Source organism: Danio rerio, chromosome 22 (assembly GCF_049306965.1).
Source record: "Danio rerio strain Tuebingen ecotype United States chromosome 22, GRCz12tu, whole genome shotgun sequence".
In the NCBI taxonomy this organism is placed as follows: Eukaryota; Metazoa; Chordata; class Actinopteri; order Cypriniformes; family Danionidae; genus Danio; species Danio rerio.
Window position 1 is genome coordinate 14756707 of NC_133197.1, and position 26234 is coordinate 14782940.

At 36.1% G+C, this 26234-nt stretch overlaps 1 protein-coding gene and 1 long non-coding RNA gene across 3 annotated transcripts in view; one reads left to right on the plus strand and one right to left on the minus strand.

The window, feature by feature from the left end:
* Positions 1-26234, minus strand: part of elfn2a (extracellular leucine-rich repeat and fibronectin type III domain containing 2a) — a 246919-nt gene that overhangs the window by 37184 nt on the left and 183501 nt on the right. The window lies entirely within an intron of this gene.
* Positions 16064-24520, plus strand: LOC141380198 (uncharacterized). Its single transcript, XR_012397835.1, has 2 exons — positions 16064-16360; positions 23281-24520. It is a non-coding gene; the product is annotated as an uncharacterized lncRNA (long non-coding RNA).

The following is a 26234-nucleotide window of genomic DNA, read 5'->3' on the forward strand; positions in this document are numbered from 1 at the left end:
AGTATTTCGTTCTCTTGCAACTTACTGTGTTGCTACAACATAGAACAGGAATATGGGCTGGAAAAGGAAAGGAAAAAGCTTAATAAAATCAAGCAGAAATGAAATAAAGAATGAATGCATTTGTTATCTTCCTTTCCAGGATTTCCATTACCATAAATGGCAAAAAGCCTAGTCATTGAGATTTGGAAGGCAGTCATTTAAGATTGGCAACCTTAGGGAAATTCAGAAACTGTGGCCAAAACGTGCAGTGCCCTATCACCACAAGTGTTTGTCCAAAAGTTTCTGGGAACCTGCCATCCTAGCACTCAAGTCTAAAATTACCACATATAGGACATATCACGGTTTAGCATCAATAGCTGTTTCCATAAAAGTAGAAGAAGCAGCTCTTGATGAAGGGCACTGTAATGGCAGGGTGATGTGATAGGACGTTTCCATAATTATCTATGTTGCCTTTAAACATGATGTTGAATATATAAAGCAACAGCTGCCAGGCCTTTTATAAGTGAACAATATAGCGAATTGTGAAAACAAGGTTGTAATCATGTACAGAATCTGGAAAGAGGTTGTACCTAAGTAGGTAGGGAAGACACAAAGCTTTAAACCGTGCAAATGATGTAGTGCGAGCAATAAATTAAAATGAAATGGCAATCATAACTTCAGTCAGGCATTAAAAATGCTTTAGTGAGATGATTCTGTAGTTGGGTCGAATCATTAGCTATGCTTTATTTCAAAGATGTGAATTCATCCTTTTGCAAAACTAGAACATCGCATAAAAAATAGCGAATAAAGCTATATATAAATACATATTTTAGTCTCATGAATATGAGGTGGCTTTTGAATGTGTAAGATTACTCTTTTCAGGAGTGCTGCCACTCAAGACAGTTCTGGAGCGCTTTGATTACAGACTTTGGCTAAGGGGTTTTAGAATGACCAAAACAACATTTAAAAAAGTTTTACAATGTGGTCGGTTGAAATGATCTTGTATGACTATTTTGATGCACATGTTGGACTATCGGATAAAAAGTTTATCCTACTCAGTTGTTTCTGTTAAGCGTTTTATTGTGCGATTTTCTTGCTTTCTTCTTCAAAACTTATTTGGAGTTTTCATGCAAGAGTGCCGCCTGGCCTTCAGATAGAGATTTACTGAACACAGAACCATGCTTCCCTGACAAGATGGGCATAACAATAGCTTGTGATTAATGAGCCAATTCGAATGTTATCACTTGATTGAATTGGTGTTATTAGTGGCTATCACCGACTGGTAAGCTCAGAAGGCTGTTATCTTCCATCCACATGGTTATATAGCTATAGATACCATACAGCTGTGGTCGGAAGTTGACGAGAATATTTTATATTCAATTCAATTCATGTTTATTTCAATAACGGTTTTACAATGTAGATTGTGTCAAAGCAGCTTAACATAGAAGTTCTAGTAAATTGAAACTGTCGGTCCAGTTTTCAGAGTTGAGATTCAGTTTAGTTCAGTTTAAGTGTGGTTTAATTTTCGCAGCTGAAATTCCAAATGCTGAAGAGCAAAACAATTGATGCACCGCTCCACAAGTTACAACCAAACAAGCCAGTGGCGAGGAAAAAACTTCACCAATTGACAAAAGTGAAAAAAAAAAAAAAGAACTTGAGAGAAACCAAGATAAGTTGGGCATGACTATTCTGTGCAGAGCTGCAGCCTAGGCACTGCTGGAGTACACTAGAAGTCCATCGTGGAAAACTGCAGGTGTGAGTAGGTCACCGGTGGGTGATTAGGCTTGATCAATGCAAAGACTTGTCTGTCACTATGGTCTTTAAGGGATTAGTCTCAAGCTCTCCACTTCTCCATGGCCGCTACAGTGTCAGCTCTGGAAAGGGCCTGGTCTAGGATTATGGGTACATTGGCGTCATTTTTTTTCCCAAGTATTGGATCGCATCATTGGCACATCAATGACAAATATTATTTATCAAATGTCCCATCAATTGTAATTTATTAATGTCTACCCCTACCCCAACCATCAAAGCAATATAAAAACAAGATCTGGATCTAAAGTGTTCTCTATCAGTATAGCCAATTAACCATGATAATTATCTAAATTATGTATTACATTTCTCATTAATTGTATTTCAACAACATCTACTCCTTCCCCAACCTTAAACCAAACCATCACAGTAACGTGATAAGAGATCTGGATCTGAAGACTTCTCTATTAGTATAGCTGATTAATTATGTTGATGGATGATAAAGGCCTTTTGAGCCTACTAGTAGGCACAGAAGGCCCCTACTGGCCCATATCTATCAGCTGATAACCACTGATAATGCTCATTCAGTCAAATGATAACATTAGAAGTGGGTAGATTAATAGCACAGCTCTAAAATTGTTAAATATATAAATGTTGTCTGTTAACAGAGTTGTAAGGACCACCTGAGATCCTTCTCTTAGAATAAGAATGATCAATTTATTGAACTTAAGCAACTTAAATAAAGGGGGAGAATAAAGGAAAGCAGGGTTCACCTTGAGCAACAAACCATCAATAGAGGGCAAACCGTTTTTCTCTACTAGATACAGTTGGATGAAGCAGTTGAGTAGGAATGTCTACAAGTGCAGATACTCGACAAGCCCCAGTGATTTAATTGCTGTCAGTTTGAACATGGTCTCACCCTCACAGTTTCCACCAATGCTTCAGCTTTGACGTCAACTGCTTGAGCTAGTACATTCACTCTTCATATATGGGGCCCAACGGGACTTCACTGACCTAAGTGGTTTCAGTCTGCTAGTCTGAAGAACATGTGTAGGGTCTACTGTGCTGGGAATTGAAAGGCTTGAAAAAAGGTGTTGTGTTTTTTATTCAAAGGCATTATAGTAATAATGGAAGCACACTGGGCCGATGACATCTCAAGTCCTTGTACATGTGGCCTTTTTATTCCAAGTCATTATGCTGCAGACTTGTCCTCAATCTATGAGTCAAAGAAGGCTTCATTTCTCTTTCTCACAGCAGGTTGTAGTCTGTTTTTTTTTCTTCGGATCTTTCTGCTTTTCCCTTTCTCTCTCATTTGATGTCTCACCTTTAAATCATGACCTCCAAATCCTGGTGAGTGACTCAGGTTTAACATGAGCTCTGAGCCATGTCGGCACGGCTCAATCACTCGGCATCATCCGAGAAGACGGATGAGGAGTGGGGCTGTGAGTCAGATCCTGTTGAGCACCATTCACCTTCGCCTGACGTATCTTTTCAAGCATCCTGCCATACCACCAGTCACTTGCCCATCCGAGTGTCTTCTCTCTAAATCACTCACCGTGGCATCTATAAAACGAAGCACACAGCGTGAGGTTTTCATGAACTGGGCTGATAACATCCTTCAGACTTAATCACCGCTCTTGGGGAACCCCACAGTGATACTCACATCAGGGAGGAAGCTGAGGCAAGTGACACAAGAGAGAAAGGTACATGAAGGAAGGGAGACTGATGGCTAAGAAATGGGGGATACCCGAGGAAGTCGGTTATAAAGGGACTGAGTATTTGGGGAGTTGGTCTTCATTCCGAAAGGGAACGTAAGTCATCCCTTGCAATTAGAATATGAAGTGAAAAAGTGAGCACCTGATAGTGTAAGGCTTGATGATGGGTGTTGTCTAATTGTTGCTTTCAACTGCTACTCCTTTGTAAAAATAAGCCACATTTCCACTATCAGGTCGAACAGTTCTTTTTGCTTAACCCTTCTCTTCCATGCTGATCCAGTCCAGTAACCATGGAAATGGTTTCATTTTGCGCTGTGAAGATGTTAACGGAACTACGGAAATGTGTCAGTCATAACCTTGGTAACATGAGTGTAATGTAAACCATGATATTGGGACGCCTTTATTCTAATATTTACTTCTAATATTTATTATTTAAGCACTCTTCAGCCTAGTCAACTATAGAGAAACTGGCAGCAGGGAGGCAATGGCATGTGCTCCCAGTCTAGTATGATTCAGCATAGTTGTCTCTAACCATCCCTAGAATTGAAAGTCACATTTACTTTCTCTAAGGAGAAATATTTCTTGGAAGCACTATTGAAACCGTACTTTACTGTTCTTAGAAAGACTCGGCATGACAGCGGAAAGGGGCTATATGGACAACCCTGTCGCAAATAGCTAGTGTTAACAAGACTGTTGAACAATAACATTTAAGAGCCTGAGATTCTTTATTTTCAATAACAAATAATACTGAACAGCTATGTCCCAATCAGTTATGCCAGATATACCTGACTTTTTCTAGCTCACAAGCTGTCCAAAACCCGCCCAAACTCACAAAAAAATAAATAAAAAAAATGCCCACAATAATAAATTCATATTTTATTTTTATTTATTTAAATGGAAATTAACCTAGTTACTTTAACTGTCATCACTTTTAACCATACATCAACCAACACAAGCAGTCACAGAACCACAACATACAGTTGAAGTCAGAATAATTAGATTATTAGAATTATTTTCTGATAATGATACAACTTTTCTTCACGTCCTCCTACATGCCTACGCGGTTTGCGCTGTTCACTGGTCACCACTAACTAAGTGGGGTAGGAGCACACAGTTATGTTTTGTTGAATATGTTCCATCTAAAATTTACGTTTCAAAACTGGCCAACTCGCCAATGCCATTTTTTACCCGCACAATCAAATTTAAAACCACCCAATCTGGCAACACTGGTCCCAATGTTGGTAAAAAAGGCCAGAATGCTTGGCTTATATGACTTTTTAGGCCTTGGATCTATGTTGTAGACCACAACCCAGGTGCTTGAGTGTGTACATGTGTGTATGTGGACCAGGATGACAAGCTATACCTGGATCAAACCCTTCCACACTTCTTGCACCTTTACGATGTCAAGAAACTCAAGACCACTACTCCCCTTTCAGCTGTTGCACTTGATCCCACCTGGACTCTCCACTCCACTCTTCTTTAGTCCTCTCTATGTCACTCTGTTTTTCCCTTATGTAAACATTCATGCCAAATGTTAGGCACTGCTCATAGGTACTGAAAATAGGTGCAAGAATAACAGCTTGTCACTGGGAGTCCTTAAAAGGAACAAATTTGAAACATTCAAAATTTAAAAAATGTGTTAAATAACAAGTACCGTAGTGCAATAGTTCCCAAACTGGGAGTCGCATAACAATAACAGGGATTCCAAAAAATGTAATATATTTTCAAAAAGCTATTGGAATCACTACACTTTATCCATAACCAATGAAAGACAAAAAGTAGTAACTAATAGTTACATTAAAACAACGACAACTTGCAAATAAAAGGCCATCAGCTATTGGATTGCGACCCCTGGGGTCAGTTGCAGCAGATTAATTTTCAGCGCTTGCGCATGTTAAACATAAATATAGGTCACGACTGAACAAAGAGAATGGTCTCGTGCTGTGTTTACACCAGACGCGGAACGCGCGGATAAATCGCGCTATTCGCGCGTAAATAGCTGCGTGAACATTTGAGTTTACTCGCTTCATTCGCGTGTCAAACCCTGCTTCATTAGCGTGTCAAATTCACTTCAGAACAGACGCGGATTCGCGTGATGGGCAGGGCTTCTGTCTGCCCGAAGACTCTAGCTTCATAGCTAAATGGCTAACATGGATTTTATGAAGAAAATAACAGTGTTTATGTGCTTTATGAAGACTGAAAAACAGCGTTGATACGTTTAGGGTTGTGTCTGAGTCCACTACATCCTTTCAGAGGTGCATCAAGCTCTGTGAGCTCATAAACTCCTCCAGAAACCTAACCTGGATGACGGAGGCTTTCAGCGGTGCTTCTGACTGAGCCAAGCAGAGTTTGATGAACTCTTGTCGGTGAAGGCTGGAGGATTTCCCTCGGAACACCGACAACAGGTTCTACGTCACAAGAGCAAGCTTCTAATTGTTTTTTGCGGCGCGAATGTACGCTAAAGTTTAGATTTTCGAACTCAAGAGATTTGCGCAAAACGGTCATTAAGCGCATCAAATGCGCAAAACGCTCAATTCGCCCCGCGCCATTCGCGCGTATCGCACCGCAGGATGTCTATTCGCTCGTTTGCATTGACTTAACATGTAAATCACTCGCGCTTGACGCGCGTTCCGCGTCTGGTGTGAATGCAGCAGAGTCACAGTCTCCAAAATGCAAAATGGGCTTGATGTGTTCCAAACATTGTTCCCACCAATCGCATTAGATGAGGATAATGTTGAATTTTAACATATAAAATTACTAATAAAAAATGCTATTGTCAGACTATTGCGTTTATGTTGTTCATATGCTTGTTTTTGTGTAGGCTTATTTTTGTGTGTGCACCATTGCATAAAACATTTTGATATGTATAATAATTTCAAAGGATATTGGGGGTCGTGAGTCACTGCCATTTGGGCCTCAAAAGATTGTGAACCAATGCCTTAGTTGAACATACTGCCGTCAAACTTTATTTTAATGGTCTGTTTGTTGAATTTAAGTTACATTGCATATACATGCCAACAAATTCTTATTAGGTTATAAATAGACTGTTAGGTTGGGGTTAGGGTAAGTTGACATGTATTTGCAAAGTTTCTTATAGTCATTTAATTGTCTGTCGAAGCATCAGTATCAACAGATATTAAACAGACAGTGTACTAATACTCAAATGGACCATCAAAATAAAGTGTTACCCATATTGCTACTCCAAAATAATAACATGCTTTTTAAGTCTCTTTCAAACTCCAGTGACAAGCTGTTTTGAACCTTGCATACTTTAATTTTAACATTGTAATTTAAAAACTATGTTGGATATATAAAGCAGCAGCTGCCAAACGCTTCATAGTTCATAAAATAAGCTATTTTTGCATTCAAAATGTGCATAGTTTTAGTTCTAGCAGTGCACAATCTTTCAGAACACCCTTCAAAGAGCGAAACAGACTTCTATGCATGCCACATCTTAGAACAATCACTGGCAAAGAAACTTCAGATGGTGCTGGAGCAAATAAGTGCCCATTTAAGAAAAAAATGGGAATGTTAACAAGCTCTTTTCTGTAGGTATGATAGACCTCCTCCATGATGCTGGAGACTGACGGCCTGAGGAGGAGTACTTCTCTCATTTCCATGTACTTGGCTCAAGGGCAGACACATCACCTGTGGATTCGGCTCCTAACAGATTCAGGCACAAGCCTTTCCGCTGTATTACAGGATCTCACCATGCCATATTATAATACATATCTTGCTCTCGGCCGCCTTCAATTTTCTAGTAAGTAACACTCCTCCTCAGAACAGATGAGACCCAAGAAATACATTTTTTACCCATAACGTGGAAATGCCTGTAGTCAGATGGTGCATTTTTTTGTCTAGCAAAGATTTCCAGCTTGTGTTGGGTTATTCTTTATATCAATGGACTTATGGCTTTTCTGATCAGATTGACTTGTGTTTGTTTTATAGTCAAAGCAAATGCTTTGCTTTTGGACCTTGTAAAAACCAGGGCAGATATATTTACAAATCACTTAATTATTTATTCAGGCTTTGTGGGATATTAGCAAGACAGCAAGCATATTATTTTCCTCTGTGAGTGGGATCAGACAAGATGTTTTTTTTGTACAGGGTGTTTCGTATTTGGCATGCAAACTTGCATCACCCTCATAATGATGATTGTAATATGACTTGAGTGTTGATGATGCCCTTTGCATCTGTCCTTTCCGGTGTTAAATTGCAGGGTTTAGGCTGGATGGCCACACTAGATGAACCAACACTTCTCACTTCTCAAAATTGATGCCAAAACCTTGATGTCCATTTGGCATCCACAAATTGAAATCATTTTAACCACCAAAACAACAATACTATTATAAGTATAGTAATAAAAGAATAGTTAAAAAGATGAATAATAGTCACTAGATGAACCAACACTTCTGACTTCTCAAAGCTGATGCCAAAACATTGATGTCCATTTGACATCCACACTTTAATATCCTTTTAACCACCAAACACACACTCAAGTCTCAATTCCAATTGGGTCTTGTATCTCTATAATTTGTTTAAACTAGCTTGATGGAAAAAAACATGTCAAAATTGGATTACAGGGCAGTTTTGTAATGATCTTATTAGATGTCAATCTGATGTTGTTCTGACATCAAGGTAGTCAACTGACATCAAATCAAGTTGCATTTTCGATGATTTTTCGAATAATCATTTTTCGTAATTTTGACATCACGCTGCTTGCTGGGTATGTAAGTTTAACACCCAGTGGTCGGACTAGGTATTGAACTCCTGGTTCAAAACACACAAAGCGCAGGTTGCCAGATTGATGACACCAACAGGAGTGTGCCTGACCATGGAGCCTAAAGGCTGATTTAAATTGTATTCTAAATAAAAGCAACAACACATGAAAGAATGAATATTTTCTATATTAAAAGTTCTGGTCCTAACCAGCACCTAAACAATAATGATCACCTCTGGTACACCTCATGTGCTTTATTCAGTGTTAAATGTAATAATATGACTTTGAATGCTATTTTATATGACGTTTATTGTCACACTACTGAAAACAGCACCAAATAGTTTACTTCAGATCTTGAAAATAAAATAAAACGTTTGAAATTGAACATTAGAACTGTGATTCAGTGCAGGCCAACAAATATCAGTGGTTCAGCATGTACATTTAAAATGCTAAAGAGGTTTAATGTGTATTAATTAGACCGTAAACCTTACTATTTCATTGGAGTGCAGTGAGTGCACTATTCTGTGCTTCTAAATGGCTGTATTTAAATTTCTGTCATGTTTTATCTAGCGCAAACAGCCAAATTGCTTATTTACAATATTACCCACTCACCTAAATATTATGTTCATAATATTTATATTATTTGCTAATTAATCATCACCTCATGCGGAACTCTAAATACGCTTCTCATTTCTGTTGCTATCCATCGGAGGTCATGTTTTTGATCACAGATGCTTACTTTGTTAGCCTTCCTTAATGAACGAATCAATTTTTTTCAAGCAAGGGTGCTGAAATATAATTGGCTGAAATATAATTGGCTAAACTGGCATTGGGCGGGTTAATGGGACCAAAATAAAGACAGCTGTTCCTGCTCGTAACTCATATTTTCAAAGCAGAATATCTGACTTAAGCATTGCTTTTCAGATAAACAAAAATGCTCACTTAGCATGTTTCTTAAATATCTGGTATGTTTATGATTTAGACGAGTCAAAAACGTACACACAGCACCTTTAACCAGTCTTCCTTACAATTTTACTTGACCCCATAAGTCAATTTAGGTTTCAGTTGACGTTTAAAAATGGCCTTAAAAGTACCAGAAACACTAAGCACAACTTGATGTCAAAACAACCTACATTTCTAATGCTCTCCTGCTGATGGCGAGAACAGCTTATGATGTTCTAGAACTCTATCAAAGTAGGTCAGTGCTCGGGATAAATTATTTGAGTGCTGATTGATTGTCCATGGTGCCTGTCTGCCAGATCCCATGCCAGGTGCCCGGGCCCCCCTCTGAGCTGCACTTCCACTTAAGAAACTGAAGGAACGTCTTTCTCTGGTTTAAAAGACTCTCTAATCGGAGTTCATTTTGGAGAATGGCTCTCAGCATGGAGGGAAACAATGTTCAAAACGGCCGCTAACAGAACTGTTTGACATTGTCTGCACTTGTGATCAAATGTGTGTGCACACCAACATTTTAAAAACTTTTTTCACCAACCATGGATCTACAAATTTCGTTCTTATATTCAACATAAAACAAGATATTCTAAAGAATGTTGGAAAGCTGCAGCCATTGGCATCAATAGTAGGAACAAAAAATGGAAGTCGTTTGGTATTCACTAAACATGAGTATGGAAAATGTTCTTTATTTGCGTGAAATTTACAAAAGATATAGGAAATAATCTACAGTAGTCAACATTTGAAGTGGATCAAAACCTTTCATCAAAGTTGTCTTAAAACTATTGAATAAAACTCATTCTTGTCTGAGAACGATTGTTATGGTTTCGTTTTCTTGGCGCTCTTGTGGTAACTTGTTCCCTTGTGTGCGCAGGTTGGAGTGCATTACAGGTATGTTGCATTGCCGATGATGAGTGCAAGATAAAAAGGGCTGTTTCTCAATTCTAAGAACGCAGAGAACGGACTTGCGTTCTTGTGAAGACCAGTCTTGCCAGGTGTCCTCGGAAGAATAAACTCGAGAGACCACAAGAACAGAGAACGCATCCTGTGAGAAATGAGATTCTTCCTGATGGTCACATGACCTTCACAGGTTTTAAATGGAAAACTATTTAAACATTACAGCATTCATACAATGATTTATTGTTTTTTCCATTTTCAAAATATATACTAAGCATAAAACATTATAAATATAAGTTGCACAATATAAATAAAACATATTTTAATACAAATTTCAGCAAACAAACACCCTTAATGTGTTTATTCCTTTATTAAGATGTCCATGGTAATTTTTATATTCACCGTTTCATTTAGGAAAACTCCTGAGGTAAATAAATGATGTCCCTGAACTTTAATAATGAATCTAAATGAAATGCTGCGCTTCCCACCTCCAGTCACAATGACTTCTGGGACTTCTGGAGCGAGATCGGTGCTCAAGTCCGCACCGGTGCGTGCTCAATATCAAGAACACATCCGGGAAGTTTCACGTGTCCTCCGTTCTTGTGGTCTTGAGTATTAAAACTGAACTTTGGCAGCTGATGAAGATGTTACATGAGAACACGAGGATGCAAGACAGCTGAAGAACGCATATTGAGAAACAGCCTGGATCTCTCTTTTGTTTTATCAAGAGGAGCTTGTGTTTTTTTTTGGCTTGGCTTGAACTGCCTGATCGGTCTACCTACAGCACCAGACTTATTTTATTTAGTGTTAAATAATTTTGTTAAATTTTAGATTATTTATGTATTTGATGCTTGTTTGAATTACTTGAATACATTTTAATGTTTTAGAGTATTTGATTGACGGCATGGGCTCTTGTTTATGTTGCAGGCTGTCTAGAGCCGTACAGTTTGTAACACATTTTGGTCACACTTTACAATAAGGTTCATTAGTTAATGTTAATTAATGCATTTACTAACATCAACAAACAATAAACAATGCATTCACTACTGTATTTGTTCATATTAGTTAACATTAGTTAATGAAAATACAGTAGTTCATTGTTAGTTCATGTTAACTCATGGTGCATTAACTAATGTTAACAAGCATGGACTTGGATGTTAATAATGCATTAGTAAATGTTGAATTATGATTAATAAGTGCTGTACATGTGTTGTTCATGATTAGTTCATGTTAGTAACTGCATAAACTAATGAACCTTATTGTTAGGTGCTACCTACATTTAAAAAAAAAAAACATGTTTAATCCAATTCAAATGTTGACAATCCTTATATAAATGGTGCACTGCAAAAAATGCTTTTCTTACTTAGATTTTTTGTCTTGTTTCTAGTCCAAATATCTAACAATTCCTAAATCAAGAAGAATTTTCTAGACAAGCAAAACATACTGTCTTGTTTTAAGAAATAATATGCCAATATTAAGTGAGTTTTTCCGTAAAACAAGCAAAATAATCTGCCAATGGGGTAAGCAAAATAATCTTACGTCAAAAGAAAAAACAAGATTAATTTGCTTACCCCATTGGCAGATTATTTTGCTTGTTTTACGGAAAAACTCACTTAATATTGGCATTTTATTTCTCAAATCAAGACAATTTGTTTTGCTTGTCTAGAAAATCATTCTTAATATAAGTAATTTTAGATATTTAGACTAGAAATAAGACAAAAAATCTAAGCAAGAAAAGCATTTTTTACAGTGTGATTATTGAGTCTCGCCTTGTGATTAGAGGCATGGCACAATTGGTTCTGCTTGATTAGATTGCAAAGAGAGCACACATATATGTTTGCTGAAAGTGACGAATGGCAGTTCAGTCACTTTAGGTTGGCCAAAAATGTTTTATACAAACATTTTTTAAACAGCATTTTTTTTTTTTGGTCTGGGTTCACCCTCCAACAGCAAAACCTCACATTCATTATCTCTAAAGTTCCTTTTCTTTGTCAATTGTTCCAGTACGATAATCATATTTCTCTGAACAAGTGTGGAAAGCCCTAATTTTTAGCTGGTTTGGGTGTGTTCTACTACTACTGAAAATAATTCCTTACATTTATGGTGCTTTTCTGGACACTCAAAGTGCTTTACATTTTTTTGAGGGGGAATCTCCTCATCCACCACCAGTGTGCAACATCCACCTGGATGATTGGCTAGGATGCCGGGGTTTAAACCCTTACACTTTTTGAAGGACATCCTGGGATTTTTTAACAACCAAACAGAGTCAGTGCCTTGGTTTAACATTGCATCCTAAAGACGGCGCTCACTGAGCAGTATAGAGTGCCCATCAATATAATAGGGTGTTATGACCCACACAGACCGCAGGTTGCTAAACTCATTCACACCACTTCCGACAGCAACCAAGCTTTCCTGTGTAGTCTCCCATCCAAGTACTGACCAGGCGCGGGCCTATTTAGCTTCAGTGGGTGACCATGTAAGTGTTCCAGAGAGCTAGTTGCTGGCTATTATCCAAATTACTGTCCTTGTGCATTCAGGCAATCATTTAAGACTTCAAATTCACTAACAAAAGAATGAGCATAAGACTAAGTTTACGTGAGAAGTTTAAATGTGAAAAAAATACACAATATATTAGTGAATGAGTATTGTTTTTGTTTTTTTCTAACTATTGTTAGTTCTCCCCCAAAATTATTCAGAACATCTTCATTTGTGTTCAACAGAAGAAAGAAACTTAAAGAAATTCTTTGAGTGAGTAAATGATGGCAGAATTGTAATTTTTGTGACGTGACGTACACTTACTTTCTCAGGGTAAAAAAAAAAAAACATTTCCATGCACATGTATATTAATGATACTCAAAGAATGCAGTGGTACAGATTAAAAAGATGGAGTAGTTTATATGTATTCTAATGTGATTCGCCACCATTGAGTCGCTCCGATGCACACCCCTAGTGTGAGATCTTAAAAAACTGCCAGCAGCACATATCATCAATCCTAAGATGGATCCTTACAGTGCCCTTAATGTTTATAATGGAATAAACCAGCAGGCTACAGGCAAGAAAAAAAGGATTTGCTGCAATATCACAAGAAATATTCTGCAGAACTTAGATTTCGAAGAATCCTGGGATTCCTTTTACATCATCTTCAGGTGACAAAACCTTATATTCATCTCCAAAGCCTGACTATATTCATTCAAAAGCCACTCTGTGACAGTCAGACTTGTATCTGAAAGAGGAATCAGCGGGATTTCCTGGCTGTTGCTGCTGATGGCAGCAGAAACAGGCATATCTTCCTACAGACTCAGAGAGAAACTAAACTATCAGCACCTGAATTAACATTGTTAGGTCATCGCTAGACTCTGTGATGCAGATATGGCTGCAGACAAGCCTGACAGATGGAAAGGGAGGGTACGTAATGATAAACACTACTAGGTGCTAGAGGCTAGGTGCTAAAATTACGTCAGGGGAGGAAATGAGATTACAGAAAGGGGCGAAAAGAAGCTACAGTACATAGAACGAAAAAAAAAGGGGATGGTTAAGGCTGTGCTGATACATTCCTTGTATACTCATGATGATATTAATCTGCTGTATATTCGGTCATTAATTGAAATTTGATTAAATTCTGTAAATAATTTTATGATGCTGAATCACAAAACCAGTCTTTTGCTTCACCTGTATTTTGGGAATAGCCAGCAATGATCTATTTTCATTTTATGGCAAAAATCATAAGAATATTAAGTAAAGATCAAGTTCCATGAAGACATTTTGTAAATTTCCCTATGTAAATATATTTAAAATGAAATTTTTTATCAATAATATATATTGCTAAGAACTGTGGACACCTTTCAAAGGCAAATTTCTGAGTGTTTCATTTTATTTTTGGAACCCTCAGATTCCAGATATTCAATTACTTGGATCTCAGACAAATATTGTTCTATCCTTACAAACCATACATCAATGATAAAGCTTGTTTATTCAGCTGTCAGATGATGAATAAATCTTTATTCACACAAAACAAAATTACCCTTATAACTGCTGTGTGGTACAGGGTGACAAACTGTCTCTGAAAATGAATTTGTTATTAGTTCAAATAAACATACTTTGGTGGTCTGTGGGGATATATATATATATATCTTAAGGTCTATAAGGTCTTTCAAACTAACTCAGAATTTTGTAATATGTGTTATTCCTAAATACCCCCATATCTGTTTATTGAATGATTATGATCTAAACTTAAACACTTTTATACAGCACTAACTGCAGCCAAGAAGGTTATATTTAAAATATGGCATGAACCCGGGCAAAATGTGGCTAATTGAAGTAAAAAATATTGCTCTGTTAGAATGTTCTACAGCAAGAATTAGCAGAGCTAAACTCCAAACAATCAAAAAGTGGTCTGATTTTATTGATAAAATTTCTTATATACTAACTAAATAAACTAAAGCATACTGAAAGATAAATAATATTATATCAGAGGTGTATAAAGGTAACTTCTCACCACAGAGTTTTTCTTTTCTTGTTTATTGTTATTTATTTATTTTTTATCATTTAATGCAAACCCTGGCTTTTATATAGTTGTTGCTATGTATGCTGGCTTTGTTCTGCAATAGATAAATAATCACTTCAGTAGTGGATTCAAAGGGAAAGTTTACTCAAAAACAAAAAATTAACTTAGACTTGTCACCATCAAGCTATTCAAGATTCAAGGTTATCCATGGAATACCTTCATTTCGTTTAACTCTCTCTCTGCAGTTAACGAGAGAAAATGGTTCCCTGCCATTGATGAGTTTTACAGCAATCCGTGCTTTAGGTGTATTACGGTAAGGGGAAGCCCTAACACATGTCATGAGTGAGGTACATGACATCAGATGCTCCAAGGAGTGAAATCTAAGAAAAAGTAATATCGTGGAAAAAATTATACAGAGTTATACAACCTTCCTTTAGCTTAATCTCTACCGTTTTAGATCTTGTTTTGACAAGAGACCAAAAAAAAAGAGGCTTTATTTTCATGACTTGTGTCAGATTCCCCACCTAGCACAGCAGTCTACCTGATATGGTAAATAAGATATATATAATATTTGTTTAATCACAAAATTGTCTGCAAATTTCTGAGTTACCACCACAAAATCCGTCATTTTTATCGCAAAAATAAATAAATAAATTTTTTAAAAATCACTAAAAAAAAGGAATTTGGTTTTAAAATGTCATTATCTATGTCAAATCAAAGTCTATATCAATAATTCTATCGTACTTTTTTGACTAACCATTGACACTTATAATAAGAAACAAGCGAATAATTCAATGTGTTCCCCTGAAAAAAGTGCTCAAAAATATTCAATAAAATTTGAACGGCCTTATTATGTTTATGACAGATTTATGACAAGTTACATAATACGTAATTGTCATAAAGACATCTTAAAACAATGTCCTTTTTGTATTCAAAACATATATTTATATATATTTGTATTCAAAATATATGTATATTTCAGTAGTCTGCTGTTCTTGCAGACACAATTTTATATATTACTCATAATATTTATAAACAATGTGTATATAATTTTTGATCTTCAAGAGGTTTTTATTTCATTTTAAGTTTGAAAATTTTGTATAAATACAATATTTAATTAAATTACACTTTATTAAACAAATATGTTTTAGTCAACAAAAATCTTGTGAAATTTAGACAACTAAAACTAGAATAAAGTTAAAATGATTTAGAGGACTAAAATATGACAAGAACTAAAATGGAATTTTAGGACTAAATTTTTAGGAAGTTTAGGACTAAAACTAAATCAAAATTTGCTGTCAAAATTAGCACTGGTCATGGAAGTCTTATGAACACCCCCTTAAATTGCAGTGTTACTAAATCATCTTTAAATTTACACAAAAGAAAAAAAAATCTATTTTTAGGTCAACCATGCCTTTAACCATGATTTATGCTTTCAATAAATGCTCACTCAATTCACAATGGAAATATGTAAATCCCTTTGGAACTAATCTAAAGCTACATAGCAAATACAAGCAGTAAGTAAAAACGTGATTACCTTGAACAAGTGACTGTTACAAATCTCTCGCTTGCATAAAGCTCAGCGTTTCCTAATTTCTGATGCTCTGTAGTTCTTCTCTGCTGTCAATCCCAGTGCAGCTTGACTCCCATAGAGACTGAATTGGAAAGCCTCACACACGGTCCTCTCACTCCGCATGAGTGGACAAGAAGAGTATGAGCATGTTGAAAACATGGACTGTGAGATTGGCTTTTGGAACCCTTCATCAATAGCTCCTACTGTTACAAAGAAAAAATCCTTTTAGTCGCGACTGTCAGCTGTTCGTCTGCCGAGGTGAAGCCGTTCAGGTAGGGGGTTGGATTTCTATTTGTGACAATTCTAGCCAGTTAAACAGCGTTACAGCATGCAATTTGTTCATGGCGGCGATCAAAGCAGCGTGCCCACAATGGGAGCTCAAAAAGATAACGAAATTGGGGCAGAGATGCTCCAAGCTAACAGCTACGGACAACATTGAACCGGAGAGTACAAAAGCCTTTGAAATGCATGCTAATAGATACGCTCTTTCTGTTTGGGTACATAACAGACAGCTTTCCATACAAATTAGGCAACGTCCAATCCAAGCCATACAGCCAACAAAGAGACATCTGATTAGTCAAAAGAAAATTCTGGATGGAAATGCACATTTAGGCAGCGCTCATTTGTTAGCATTGATACAGGATAATTGATCAAGGGTATATGTACTGTTCCATGAAAATCCCTTCTTGTTAGCCTTGTTAGCCAAAGTCATGCTTATTACCACAACAGTATTTCTCTGCTCTGAAGGAAAAAATAGATACATAAATAGAAAAAATAAATAAATACTTGACATGATGTAAACTGCTATAAAATGGCTAATCATCAAGGTAACAAATAAATACTGAGTGTTTCTCCTTTCTTGTCTAATTTACTATTAAAGAGCCAGTTTAAAGAGATAGTTCACCCAAAAATGAAAGGTCTGTCATCATTTTCTCACCCATGACTTATTCCAAAACAGTATGATTTGAAGAATGTTGAAAACTTGTAACTACTGGTGTCCATAGTAGAAAGAAACAAATACTATGGATGGCAATGGTTACAGGTTGTCAACATTCTTCAAAAATATGTGGGTAATTCTTTAACAATGGGCACTTTTATGTCCTTTGATTATATATATATATATATATATATATATATATATATATATATATATATATATATATATATATATATATATATATATATATATATATATATATATATATATATATATATATATATATATAAATAGCTTCACATCCCAACATTTGAAGATAGGAAAATGTTTAGAGGCCTTAAGGCAAGGATTCAAAGAAACTGTTTACATGAAAGCCAACCCTAGGCCTGCTGAGCTCCCGAAGCCTTCTACAGCCTAAAGAACTTGCTAAGCGTGCTAACCCTCTGGCAATTTTAGTGTGAGGTAATACAGTTATCTTATTTCTAGTTTAAAATGATCACAAATAGTATTTCTGCATGAAACAGCATCTAAAATGATTACAGTATGTATCATATACAGTAAATGAACTAGCTAAAGCTAAGCTAATCAGGCTAACTTGAATTACAAATCAGTCCTCAGCAGAAAAAGTAACACTTCATGCTAGAGTTTTCAGTTTTCTTGTAAACTGTAATCTCGGTACCTCTTTACATCTCATGACAGAATCAGTGTAAGGTTGAGTTAGCATTGGTGGCTAAAGACATCCTGAGAGAGTCACAGTATATTAACAATGCACTATGAGTTTCCTTTAACACATTTTATGGAACATTTGTTTTATAACACCGATGAAGGGGTATGGCAAAAAAATTTAGTTTTAGCACTAGGGCTAACCAGAACTGGAGAACAAACACATTAGCTAGTGTTTTCGAACAGACAGACGACTCCAACAGAGCATTTCACAGCCTCCTGCTCTTTCAAAAATGACACAGAATTAATGTGTTTACCCACAAACACGTCTCGACAGCCAAAACAAATCTCAAACATAAGTCCAGACAGCCAATGTGTTCAGTTAAAGGAACAGTTTACCCAAATAATGAAATTTCAGTAATTATTTACTCAATCTCTAAATATTTTTAACAATTTTTTTTTTTCTTTGAGGAATAAAAACTAGATATTTTTAAAGACCTTCTGTCACACTTTTCTATACAATAATAATTGAAGAAAATAAGCTCTTAATGCTTCCAAAAGGACACAAAACATCCTACAAGAATCTTAAAATGTAAATTTTCTTGTGCTTACTTTAGTATTTTACAATATATCTATATATGAAGACCAAAACAACACAATCACATTTCAACAGCCAAAAGTGATTCATAAACAAATCATTTGTGTCAGTCAAATCTTTTAATGAATCATTTGATTCAAACCACTTGAATTTATTCCTTGTAATTTTAGTTAAACAATGTTCAGAATAAACTATTTTTGTGCTCACACTTTAAAACTTAAATATAAAACTTTACAATTATATAAAATGGTTGAGCTTCCATAATCAAATTTAAATGTTTTCCACAGGCTGTTTAATGAAGCTTAGAGGTAGAATGAATTTACATTGCAAAATTAATGATCATTTTTATTTTTGTAAACACTGTTAAATGATCAATTTTTTATGTGTTTTTTTTTTCAGCTCAGTGAAGGTGGGAAAGATTATTAGAGAACAATAATTCATGGAATTTGATTTTTGGTGGAACCACTGTATTCTGTATATCCACAAGCGTATCACAATGAGTTCAAGCATATCAATGTGTTAATTAATATTAGGAATTAAATAATTAGGAAACACCAGGGACACGGAAGGAGTACACAGAAATGCATTCCTTTACTTAAATCTCAAGTGTGTTTTCTATTCACGTCCTTTTTACCCAGTTTTTATACCCTTTGGGCTATAAAACGAAAGTGAAAAATGTAATTTGTCACCCAGCCAACACCACAGTCCTCCTGATGATCATGAAAGAAATCATGTTACACCTCCCCTGTCATCTGTGGGCCACCTGTAGGCCTGTGCCGTATTCATAAAACATTATTAAGACATCAGTCATGGAGCCAAAATAGAGGAACCCACAGCAAACATTACATCAACAGTAGAGCGTCTGCTGCGGGTATTGTCATTCAGTGACAGTGCTTGTTTGCATTAGTTGAGCTTATCGAAATACTATTGAAAAATGTCAGGCAGAATTGTGTTTGATTTGTTTCAAGTCAACAGTGGGAGGAAATGCTGCTATACATAAATCTTATTTCAGCTATTTTCTTTGGACAAGTAAATCGCTCATTCGCTTGTCCAAGTCTTATCCGGAAAAAGAAAGAGAAATTTGTGCATATGTGATGTAAATTTGATCTATTTTCATTAGTAGTCTATATCAGTTCTCATTTAAATAATCATATTTGTGATTTGTGAGCCAGGAACACAAAACCAAGTGTCAAAGGTTTTTAAAATTGAGATTTTTACATCACCTGAAAACTGAGTAAATAAATCATATTTGGAATGGATAAAATTATTTGAAAATCTGAAATGTGAGAAAAAAAAATCTAAATAATGAAGAAATATTTTAACTGAGATTACATTTACCCCTTAAATTGATTTCCAAGCTATCTTTTTCCTAAAAATAAAAATATTCCTTTTATACTTACAATTCCAACCCAATTGTTGTGTTTGTTCATATCTGACACTAATTTGAGATGAAACAACCCAGCAGATATTTTGAGGATATCAATAAATGCTATAAGAATGTATTAAACACATTATAAGGTTTTTATATATTAAATGGATGAAGGTTTTCAGCTTTCTTCAAAATATATTCTTTAGTGTTCAACAGAAAAAAAAGACTCATAGGTAGAATAAATGAATTTACATTGCAAAATTACTGTATAAATGGTAAGGCAGCATGACCAAATCTGAATATGTGAATAAAAGCCTAAATCAAATCTGCCACCAAATAAAGTAATAGCTTCAGAAAACCAGATTTTTAAAAAACTCTATACGAATGTTTCGAAGCGTCAAAAAATTTAAAGACTGATTTTTGTAACACCACAAAAACGTACTTCAACATGTAGTTTCTAGGCTAAATGAACACTAGGTGCAATATGACACTAACAGCTTTGTTCCTTTTCACACTAATAATATTTACAGGGACATATTATCAACAAACAAAATATTGTTTTCATGCAGTTCTTTGCTTAACACCAAATAAATATCACAAAACAACCTAGTATTGTCTATAATCTCTAATCGAATACACTAGCCTGACCTATCCATCTACATTTGGACAACTTTTCTGGTGTGGTCAGTTTGCTCGATTGCTCACCTTGTATGGTGTTGTACTTTTAGTGCAAAGCAATCAAGTTTGGTGAGTCCAGTGAAGCGCAATTCCACAAAGGAGATAAAAGTAATGCAAAATCAAGGTAAAACTTTGTGGTCGCTGTGCATTTTCTCCTACATTTCCTTTCGAAAACACCACTGAAGTTTAGGTCAGTAGATTTCTAGATGATCATCACAACAAGCCCTACCTTCTCATGGATGTTTACAAGAACTTGTTGTATCTTAACCATACAGGAAAAAGTATAACAAGTAACACATTTCTAATGAGCCCGTGCTAAAAGATTGAATGAACAGACTTTCAACAGAGAGACACCAATGTTTCAGATTTAATTAGAAACATTTTCATTTGTGCTCCAAATGACGAACGCTGTTATAATGGGTTTGGAACATCACACGAGCAAGTAAACGATGACAGAAGACAAACATCTGACACCTTAAACATTATTTTGGGTTTTGTGTTCCTTCGCAAGGACGTTATTTTCAAGAATCTCTGGGAACGATTCACCTCAGATGTGTTTGATCTCCATCCAGGCATTAGACTGCAAAGACAACCACGATCTGGCATCGACAGCAGTGGGATTATTTTATAATGGGAAACAATGTTCTGAATCCAAACTACATCGATTCATTTACACTGTCTGTCCTTTCCTCTGTGGGACAAGAGGATTTTCTCACACTAATAATGTTTTTTTACAAAGCGTCTTGTCCTTGGAGACTGTCTTTGGAAGGCTTGTGATATTGTCAGCTAATTTTTTCTATTTGTCATGAATATTTATTACTAACACACTGCAATTTAATAGAGTGTACATGTGATGATAAAAAGCAGGTCCATTTGGTGTGTATTTATTGTGGTATACACTTTCGCCTCATTAAGGAGCAAAGCCAGCAGTCAGTGATGACACAAGGATTGTTCAGGACAAAATATATTACTTTTTTGAAAGAAATGCAATCACAAGTTAAATAAATGTGTTTAAAAATATATGTTATTATACACACACACACACACACAAACACATATACTCATCGGCCAATTTAATAGTTACACCTTACTAGTACTGGGTTAGACCCCCTCTTGCCTTCAGAATGACTTATTCATTTGTGGCATAGATTCAGCAAGGTGCTTGAAATATTCCTCAGAGATTTTGGTCCATATTGACATTGACATGATGCAGATTTGATGGCTCCATGATGTGAATCTCCCATTCAACCACATCTCAAAGGTGCTCTAATGGATTGAGCCTGGTGACTGTTGACTGTGGAGGCCATTTGAGTGCAGTGAAGCCATCAGAATATGGGTACACAGTTATCATCAAGGGATGGACATGGTCAGCAACAATACTAGGCTAGGTAGGCTATAACGTTATCACGAGGCTCAGTTGGTATTAATGGGCCCAAAGTGTGCCAAGAAAATATCCCCCACACAATTACAACACCACCACCCGCCTGAACCATTGATACAAGGCAGGATGGATCCATGCTTTCATGTTGTACAATCCAATTTACAACATGTACAATGTACAAAATGTACAATCCAAATGTTGCAGCAGAAGAGTTTCTTTTCAATCTTCCATTGTCCTATTTTGGCGAGCTTGTGTGAATTGTAGCTTCAGTTTCCTGTTCTTAGCTGTTCCTGCCCTTCCCTTTATGACCACATTGTTCTTAACTTCTGATGGCTACTTCCAGCAAGATAATGCGCCATGTCATAAAGCATGAATCATCTCAGACTAGTTTCTTGACCATGACAATGAGTTTACTGTACTCAAATGGCCTCCATATCCCCCAGATCTCAATCCAAAAAAGCATGGATGTGCAGCCAACAAATCTACAGCAACTGCATGACGCTATCATGTCAATATGGATGAAAATCTCTGATGCTCTCTCTCTCTTTATATATATATAAGTTAAATATATATTATATATAAATATATATAATATATATATAAATATATATAATATATATTATATATAATATATATTATATATTATATATAAGTTAAAAAACTTAAAGCTTACATGTAAACTATATGATTTTCGTTATATAGAAATAAATACTGCAAGTACAAAGTACATCTGAAATAGGACAAAAAAATTACACAAAATTTACTAATAATGAGAAGAGAAACGAAACATCAAGTAAATGATACGTCAATTAAATATTTTAATAAATCATACTAAATGGATAAAAATGTATAGTAAATTACATTTAAATTATTAAGAAATACTATAGTATTGTATAAATTCAAAACTCACGCTGCTAACAAATCAAGCAGCTTCCAGAAATAATTAATAAATCATCTAATATTTACAGAATAGAGTAGCTAAATGCACCACTATCAGTTACCATAATGATCAAATGATTTGCCAGGAGAACCAACAAAATAAGTTTGAGAAGAAAAAAAAAACAAAAAACACCAGCTTTCATTTAAGAGGAAATGCTCCCATCAAAGTCTATTTTGTCTGAACTGTACATTTGATTAAAAAAATTACTGCACTCAACATTGACTACTCCGATATTTCACAAGAATTCATATTCCTATTAGCCAGAAAATGGGCCAGGTTATGAAACATCAAAAGCACAGGCATCTCCGTCCATCAATTCCATTCTTTGTACGTCCGTAGGTGTGATTTTAGCCATTATAGAAGCTTTCCAAAGGCGTTCATGCGTTTCAACGCCACAGATGAAAGTCTCATTTAAGATAATAGCCACCCCCAATCCATCTCCATATTTTAAAAAAATTCCGCCCACCTTTCTGGCAAAAAAAAGGCAATTATTGACTATTGGTTGTTTCATTTGCGCGAATCATTAGTATTCCCGGACCATATTTCAGACTACGGCCTATTGTGAATATCAGAGCATCGCCTCTCTTTGTTTCTGTGATGTATTTTCTCCTCTCTCCACACCACAGTCGCGTCGAGGGAACCCAAGATGCTTCTAATTACAGCAAGACAGCAGCTTCATTAGCCAGGAGTCCTGCTGAAGAGATTTACACTTCAAAGGACGGAAAGCGAGAGCGAGGGACGGAGAGAGAAACAGAGAGCACTATGGGGAGGCTACTTACGATGACAGAAGCCAAAGAACAAGTGCTGAAGGGATACTAAGGATTGGGACGCCGAACATAAGGTGTGGACATATGAGGGGGGGAAAGCAGACGGAAAGATGTAGAAGACGAGAATTGCAAATGGTTTAATGGCTTTAACAACCAATGACGTCATGTGTTAAGGGACTAATTATAGTGAACGGATTGAAGTGGGGACGGGATTGGGACTGACCAAACACATCAATGGTATTAAAAGAAACGCTCCTTGGTGTGTTTCTTGTGATTGCATTTCATAAATACACACATACCCTCATACTTGTTTTGGTGGTTTTTGAGTACTCTCAGATGGTGTAATGTATTATATATTGTATACGCCGCTTATTTTATTGCCTTGTCGTCTTTCTGCTGTCTGAACACTGTTTTAGGGACAGTCTAAGAAAGCTAGCATGCATATTAATGAAGTTGCAGTGCATACATAATGGAGCGCGGTGATTGGTTTGAACCAAGCCATACTCATGAATGAATGCAACACACTCAGAGACGTAATACGGGACACCCAGGTACAGACGTCCAGTCTACACATTAGAATACATTGTGGAAATATAAATTTCTATCATCTAATTTCAAATTAACAATAATCTACATATAACTAAAAAGTTATATTCTTTGGTTTTTAATTATATAATTTCATTAACATTCCAGCTAGGAGGGACATTAACCTTTTGTCTTTCTGATTACAGGCTAAGCCAAAGTAATGCAAATTGTCAGTTTCACAGCATGGGGTGTCTATTGTTTACTCTTTTCAATCAAATGGTCAGGCGGTTTCTGTCTCCAGAACATGATGGGATTAGACCTGAGAAGCAGTTTACCCTGCCGACCACAACCCTTAATTTGCATGCTTTGTTTAGCCATATCCCCTCCTCCTAAGAACACAATATAGCCATGAAATCTTTGTCTTAATTCAGACTAATTCAGACTTGTGAGAGACTTGTGAAAGAACGTGCAGACTGCGGACCTCTAGTAGGCTCTTGCAGACACATAGACATCTTAAAGACGCTGTATGACTGCAGATTAACCAACACATCTCAATAAAGGAATTCTGCTTGTTTCGAGTCTCCTGGACTGGGTTTTTCTCTTCTTTTTCACTCATTTATTTTTTTTTTACAACAACATGATAAGATCTCATGGCCGTGACGCAGCTACAAAAAAAACGTTTCAAACCGGAAGTACGAATTTGCTCGAAATAACGCAAAAACAACCAATTTTCACTTTTTAATGAAATATGTGTGTCCTAATTGTGTTTTTAGCAGTGTGGGACACATGGACGACAATAGCTCAAAACATGTGTTTTAGTGTTTAACCAAGTTTAGATTATTATTATTATTATTATTATTATTATTATTATTAGAGGGTAAAGATGTCACCTCACAGCAAGAAGGTTGCTTGTTTGAGCCCAAGTTCAGTCAGTTGTCATTTCTGTGAGGTTGTTTCGATGTTGTCCCCGTGTTTCCTCCAGGTGCTTCGGTTCTCAAGTACAAAGATGAGTACAGTACGGTACAGTAGGTAATTTGGGTAAGCTAAAATTATCTGTAGTGTGTGCGTGTATGTCCTGGTCCTCCAGGTTGGGGGTTGAGCATTGAGCTAACGACGCACCTTGTAAAAATTACATGTTACGAAACACCAACATAGTGCTGCTAAATATCTACTGCGATATAAACGGCCCTGGGAGTAAGTAAACAAGTAAGTATTATTATTATATATTAATATTATTGGTATCATTTGAGACTGTTTTAAGTAACAACTTTATTATAATGTATTTGTAAATGAAAGTAGTGTGCTATTAAGTGCCACCTGCTGGTCTGGCATGCACAATACAATTATATTTTGGTCATTTTTACGAGAAAACTTTCAAAAACACAAAGAAACAAATTATTCAATTTTGTAATATTTATGTCGTTTAAAGAAAAAGATTGAACAATTCTTAGAGTATAAATGATTAATAAGCATATGGCTGACTTTAAACAAAATGCAAAGGAAATACAGTAAATGTCAGGATGCGTCAGGATGTTTTTAGCCTCTTAAATTTTCTGCTTGAGTTGATTTTATTTTTACTTGTGTGGGAGACATGTTTGAGGCGCAAATTTGCCACTAATTTCATGCTTGCTTGGAATTTGTATTAACTCTATGCTACTCGTCTTGCGCAAATACTTAAATTCACATTTGGCATGAACCCTGTTTATAAGATAAGGCTAAAATATTCCCAGAATGTTTTTCTTCATAAAAACCCTTAAAAATTTCTGCCCAGGAACCAGCCCTGCACTAAAAGAGAAAACATCCCTTGTTGAAGCCTGAAAAGTGTCGATCGTTAGCAAGCGGTTCTTCATCCAGCCTCATTTTCTCCTCGCTTTGTTCCTGCTTCACTTTTACTTCTTTCAACCTTCTCTTTTTCAGTCTCCAGCTTCTCGGTTATGTACTCCAGCCTCGCCTGCCTTCTTTCTGGGACCCATGAGATTTAGGAGCTTTTGATCAGATTTGTTAGAGGCCTTTCCTGCTGTTCTCTCACTTTTCCTGCCCTCTTTTTCCCTCTTGTACTTACGGACACTTCTTACTTCTGATAATATTCCTTCTTTCTCATCTCTTTTTTTAGCTTTATTTGACTATTCCCCTTTTGGTCTTTCCTGTACCCCCTTTTTTTCTCCAAATATACTGATGAAATTATTACACACATTGTTTCAAGTGTGTCTTCTCTTCTTTCCCTGAGGAATGAGTAAACCACAAGAGAATGAATTTGCTTTGTGCTCTTTGTTACGACAGACAATTTT